Source organism: Hemitrygon akajei, chromosome 8 (assembly GCF_048418815.1).
Source record: "Hemitrygon akajei chromosome 8, sHemAka1.3, whole genome shotgun sequence".
NCBI lineage: Eukaryota > Metazoa > Chordata > Chondrichthyes > Myliobatiformes > Dasyatidae > Hemitrygon > Hemitrygon akajei.
Window position 1 is genome coordinate 6,498,130 of NC_133131.1, and position 6,000 is coordinate 6,504,129.

Sequence of the window (6,000 nt, forward strand, 5' to 3'; positions counted from 1 at the left end):
TTGAAAACACTGAATGATTGAAAATGGCTCAACATGAATGTGTTGCTCCTCTAATTTTTAATAGGAGTTACATTAGTACTTTCCGCTTACGTATTACAAATAGTTCCAAGCAAAATTATATTTAAAGCAGACACAAGAGAGACTGCAGATACTAGGAATTTGGAGCAACACACAAAGTGTTGGAGGAACTCAGCGGGTCAGGTAACACTAAGGAGAGAAATGGACAGTTGACTTTATGGGTTGACATCATGACTGAATAGAAGGGAGATAGCTAAGCTAAAAGGGTGGAGAGAGGTGACTCTAGGTAAGTAGGTGCAGCAGTGAGTGAGAATGATGTAACAAGCTGGAAGGTGATATGTGGCGGAGGCAAAAGGTCTTAGAAGATGGAATTTGTTAGGGCAGTGGACTATGGGAAAGGGAAGGAGATGAGTATGGGAACTGGTGGGAGGAGTGTGTGGGTGGTGGGTAGATTGATAGGGTGGAGGAAGGTAAAGAGAAGGGGATACGGGGCCAGTAAGATTAGGGTCAACACAAATAAAATATATCTAATGAAGGTTGCATCTTGCCGGAGATATAAACCATAATTTCAACTATATTTTTACGTATTTTAAGTATCAGAAAAATATATATTTTCAAAAGTTCAGGGATGATCAATACTTCAAATATTTTTATTCTGTTAATTTGGCTTCATTAGAATCAGATCGAGTTTGTCAGAGATAATGAAAGACTATGCAAAGATGTGACTCAAGACCAATGTTATTTTGTTGAGACATATATAAATATCTAATGTCAAATATAATGTCCAAAGACGTACCAGGTAGGTTAATAGGTCATTATAAATTTTCCCATGATTATGTTAAGGTAAAATTGGGGTTGGTGGTGGTTGCAGGGTGGTGCAGCTGGAAAGGTTGGAAGGGCCTATTCCATGCAGTAAATCTAAGTAAAATAAAAATAAAATCTCTCCCTCAAAATACTCCTGCACCTGCACTTCTTTATATGGTCAGAAGTTCACAGTTATTACAACCTGTCAGAATTTGGCTTCAGTGCACCCAGTTGCCTATTTATCCACAAAGGCTTGGGCCAAAGTTGTCCTGCAATATTGTTGTAGTTTGGTTCTCTGATAGTTTAATTTCTATGCTCTTTTGGATGTGGTTAATAATTAACAGAGGGAAGACAGGTTCCAGTATTCAAAATAATAATATTTTAATGGGATTGTAATTATAGTGATCTTTCCCTGAAGTGATTCAGCTAATGGATCAGTGACAATGCAAAATGATAGTTACCGAATCACTAGTCCAATAACAGTCCATATTTATGCTGATTGGGGGTTTTCAATCTGACATTGTAGTAAGGGGGGCATCACATGATTTTTTTTGGTGGCCCCTGATTCTGTGAGCTGTCTTAATGGTTTGGTCTGAAGGAGAAACAGTTTTTCAAGATAGCAATGAGTAGGATGTTGTACAATAAGTACAGTACAAGTATTGTGTTAAGATGTAGAGATGAATTTTTTAGCATTATAAAAGTGATTTTGTCAGCTATTGTTCAAAGATATTTCTCAAAAATAACATTTGGCTATAAACTGTGTCAAAATAGTTATCTTGTAAAATGTAGCATAGATTCCGAATCATAGGTTGAGCAAGATTGACATAAGATGGAGCAAGACTCATTATTACCATGCAGGAATATTCACGCAGCAAATGAGGACAGGAAATCTAACCTCAGAATATATTCACTTGTAAGTTGACCACGTGGTTTGAAAATGATTTAGGTTATTGTGCAAATTTGCCTGTTGGAATTTGTATTAGATTTCCTTGTTAATTTATCTTGGATACAATTTTATACAATAGGAGAATCAAAAACTATGAGAATTGAGTCTGAATGCATTTGAGACCAAAGAATAAATCAGCCAAGATAAGAATGAATTCTGGATTAGGCATGGAAGGTCATATAGCTACCTGTCACTTTTACATTTTGTAACTTCTCCAACAGTTTATCTAATAATGGGATCTTAAAGTACAAGAACTCACAGTTTATGTATATTGTGGTAAAATGTATTGGGATAATCAGCACTCAATTCAAACTTGCTACCTCTACATATCATATTCATCCTTCATTTGAAGCGAACAATTCAGGAATACTGTTTGCTGTGGGGTTGGTTCCTGTGGTATATTTTATCCACAAACAGAGAATGTCAGTAAACAATTTGCAGTTAAGTCTGATTCATCCTCATCTGATTCCATTAAACTGGGTAGCCAGCAGATTTACTTTTGTTATGATGAAGGAGGAATTATGGTTGAGATCAAGAGAAGTCCCAATATAGGTAGGAAATTTAAATTTAAAACAAAAATTGCTTTCATTAAACAATACTTTTATCAATTTGTAGAAAAAAAATGTAATATTTTGGATATGACTTTTTAGGACATGAAATCCAAAATGTCAACCTGTCTTCACTTCACAAATACTGAACAGGACTAATGAACAATTCAAAGGATCAGAGAATAATTACAGTACAGGGGGCCATTTGACCCTCTAAGTCCATGCTGGTGTAAGACCATAAGATATAGGAGCAGAATTAGGCTATTTGGCTCATCGAGTCTGCTCCGCCATTTCAACATGGCTGATCCATTTTACTTCTCAGCCCCAATCTTCTGCCTTTTTCCTTCATGCCCTGACCCATCAAGAATCAATCAACCTCTGCCATAATTATACATGAAGATGGCCTTCACAGCTGCCCAAGGCAATAAATTCCACTGGTTCACCACTCCCTAGCTAAAGAAATCCCTCCTCATTTCTGTTCTAAAAGGACGCCCCTCTATTCTGAGGCTGTGTCCTCTGGTCTTAGACTCTCCCACCATAGGAAACATTCTCTCCACATCCACTCTATCAAGTCCTTTCACCATTCAATAGGTTTCAAGAGGTCACCCCTTATTTTTCTGAATTCTAATGACTACAGGCCCAGAGCCATCAAAAGCTCTTCATATGACAAGCAGTTCAATCCTGGAGTCATTCTCGTGTACCTCCTTTGAACCCTCTCCAGTTTCAGCATATCCTTTCTAAGATAAGCGGTCCAACACTGCTTACAATACTCCAAGTGAAGTCTCACTAGTGTTTTATAAAGTTTCAACATTACATCCTTGCTTTTATATTCTGGTCCTCTTGAAATGAATACTAACATCACATTTGCCTTCCTCAAAACAGACTCAAATTAAGCTTTAGGGATCCTGCATGAGGATTCCCAGATCCCTTTGCATCTCAGTTTTTTTTGTATTTTCTCTGCATTTAGAAAATGATCAACCCTTTAATTTCTTCTACCAAAGTACATGACCATACACTTCCCAACAATGTATTTCATCTGCTAATTCTTTGTCCATTCTCCCAATCTAAGTTCTTCTGTACTTACTCAAAATTACATGCCCTTCCACCTATCTTCATTACATCTGCAAACTTTGCAACAAAGCTGTCAATTTCATCATCCAAATCATTGACATATAACGTAAAAAGAATCGGTCCCAACACAGACCCCTGTGGAATACCACTAGTCACTGACAGCCAGGTGGAAAAGTCTCCTTTTATTCCTACTCTTTGCCTCCTGCCAATTACACACTGCTATATCCATGCTAGAATGTTCCCCGTAATACCATGGGCTCATATCTTGTTAAGCAGCCTCATCTGTGACACCTTGTCAAAGGCCTTCTGAAAATCCACATACACATCAACTGATTCTCCTTTGTTTATCCTGCTTGTCTCTTCTTCAAAGAATTCAAACAGATTTGTCAGGCAAGATTTTCCCTTCAGGAAACCATTCTGTTTACTGTTTATTTTATCATGTGCCTCCAAGTACCCTGAGACCTCATCCTTAACAAACAACTCGAACATCTTCCAGTCCACTGACATCAGACTAACTGGTCTATAGTTTCCTTTCATCTGCCACTCGCCCTTCTTGAAGTGGAGTGACATTTGCAATTTTCCAGTTTTCTGGAATCATTCCAGAAACAAGTGATTCTTGAAAGATCATTACTAATGCCTCCACAATCTCTTCAGCCACCTCTTTCAGAACCCTAGCCCTCCCTTCTCATGCCTCTGTAATTCCCTTTACTCCACTGTAGCTTCTCCTTTTCAAATTTCAGGGTGAATTCTACCATATTATGATCATTTTTCCCCTAAGGGTTCTTTTACCTTAAGCTCTCTAATCTATTCTGGTTCATTGCACAACAACCAATCCAGAATAGTTGATCCCTTAAAGGGCTCAACCACGAGCTGCTCTAAAAAGCCACCTTATAGGCATTTTAGAAATCCCCTTCTTGGAATCCAGCACCAGCCTAATTTTCCCAATCCACTTGCATATTGAAATCCCCATGACTATTGTAACATTGCCCTTTTGGCATACATTTTCTACCTCCTGTTGTAATTTGTAGGCAACATCCTTACTACTGTTTTGGGGTCTGTATACAACTCCTGTCAGGGTCTTTTCACCCTTGAAGTTCCTTATCTCTATCCACAATGATTCAATATCTTCCCACCCTATGTCATCCCTTCATCTCTGTTATGATTGGATTTCATTTATTACCAGCAGAGCAACACCACCCCCTCTGCCTTCCTGCTTGTTCTTTTGAAACAATGTGTATACTTGGACGTTAAGCCCCCAGCTATAATCTTCTTCACCCATGATGCCTACAACATCATACATGCCAATCTGTAAATGTGCTACGTTAATCTACCTTAATCCATATATTGAGTGCATTCAAATATAACACCTTCAGTTCTTTATTCACCCTTTTTGATTTTGTCTGCCTTTTACATTGCAACTTATCCTTTTGACTGCAATTTTGCTCTATAATCAGTCTCTCCTCACTACATATTGCCTCTGTTTGTAAACCAACTACCTCATTTTCAGTCCAGTCCTGACGAAGGGTCTTGGCCCAAAACGTCGACAGTGCTCCTCCTTATAGATGCTGCCTGGCCTGCTGTGTTCCACCAGCATTTTGTGTGTGTTGTACCTCATTTTCAGCACTGTCACTCTGGTTCCCATCCTCCTGCCAAATTAGTTTGAACCCTCCAGAACAACTCTAGCCAACCTGCCTGCAAGGATATTAGACCCCCTCAGATTCAGGTGTAACCCATCCCTTTTGTACAGGTCGTACCTTCCCCAGGAGAGATCTCAATGATCCATAAATCGGACCCCCTGCCTCCTGCACCAGTTCCTTAGCCACACATTCACATGTCAAATCATCCTATTCTTACCCTCACTGGCAAGTGGCGCAGGCAGTAATCAAGAGATTACTACTCTGAAGGACCTGTTTTTCAATTTTCTACCTAGCTTCCTAAAATCTCTCTTCAGGACCTCCTGACCTTTCTTACCTATGTCGTTGGTGTCAATATGTGCCAAGACTTCTGGCTGCTCACCCTCACCCTTGAGACTGCCATGAACCTAATCCAAGAAATCCCTGACCCTGACACCTGGGAGACAACATACCATCTAGGCACATCTAGTGCCCCCACAGAATTTCATTTCTGTTCCTCTAACTATAGAATCTGCTATCAACATGGCAGTCCTCTTCACCTCTCTGCTTTTCTGAGCCACTGTACCAGACTCCGTGCCAGAGACCCAGTCAATGTGGATCCCCCCCAGTAGTCATTCCCTTCAATAGTATCCAAAGTTATATACTTATTATTGAGGGGAACACACACAAGTGTACTCTGCATTGGCTGTGCATTTCGCCTCCTTTTCCTGACAGTCACCCTGTGTCCTGCAGTCTAGGAGTGACTACCCCCCCCCCCCCCCCGTAGCTCCTGTCTATCACCTCCTCATTCTCCCATATGAGTCAAAGGTCACTGAGCAGCAGCTCCAGTTCCTCAATACATTCCCTCAGGAGTTGCAGCTTGGTGTACCTGGTGCAGATGTGTTCATCTGGGAAACTAGAGGTCTCCCAGACTTCCTATGTTCCACACAGTACAAAACACTGCCCCAGGAGCCATTCTCATGACACCACTATGCCCTAA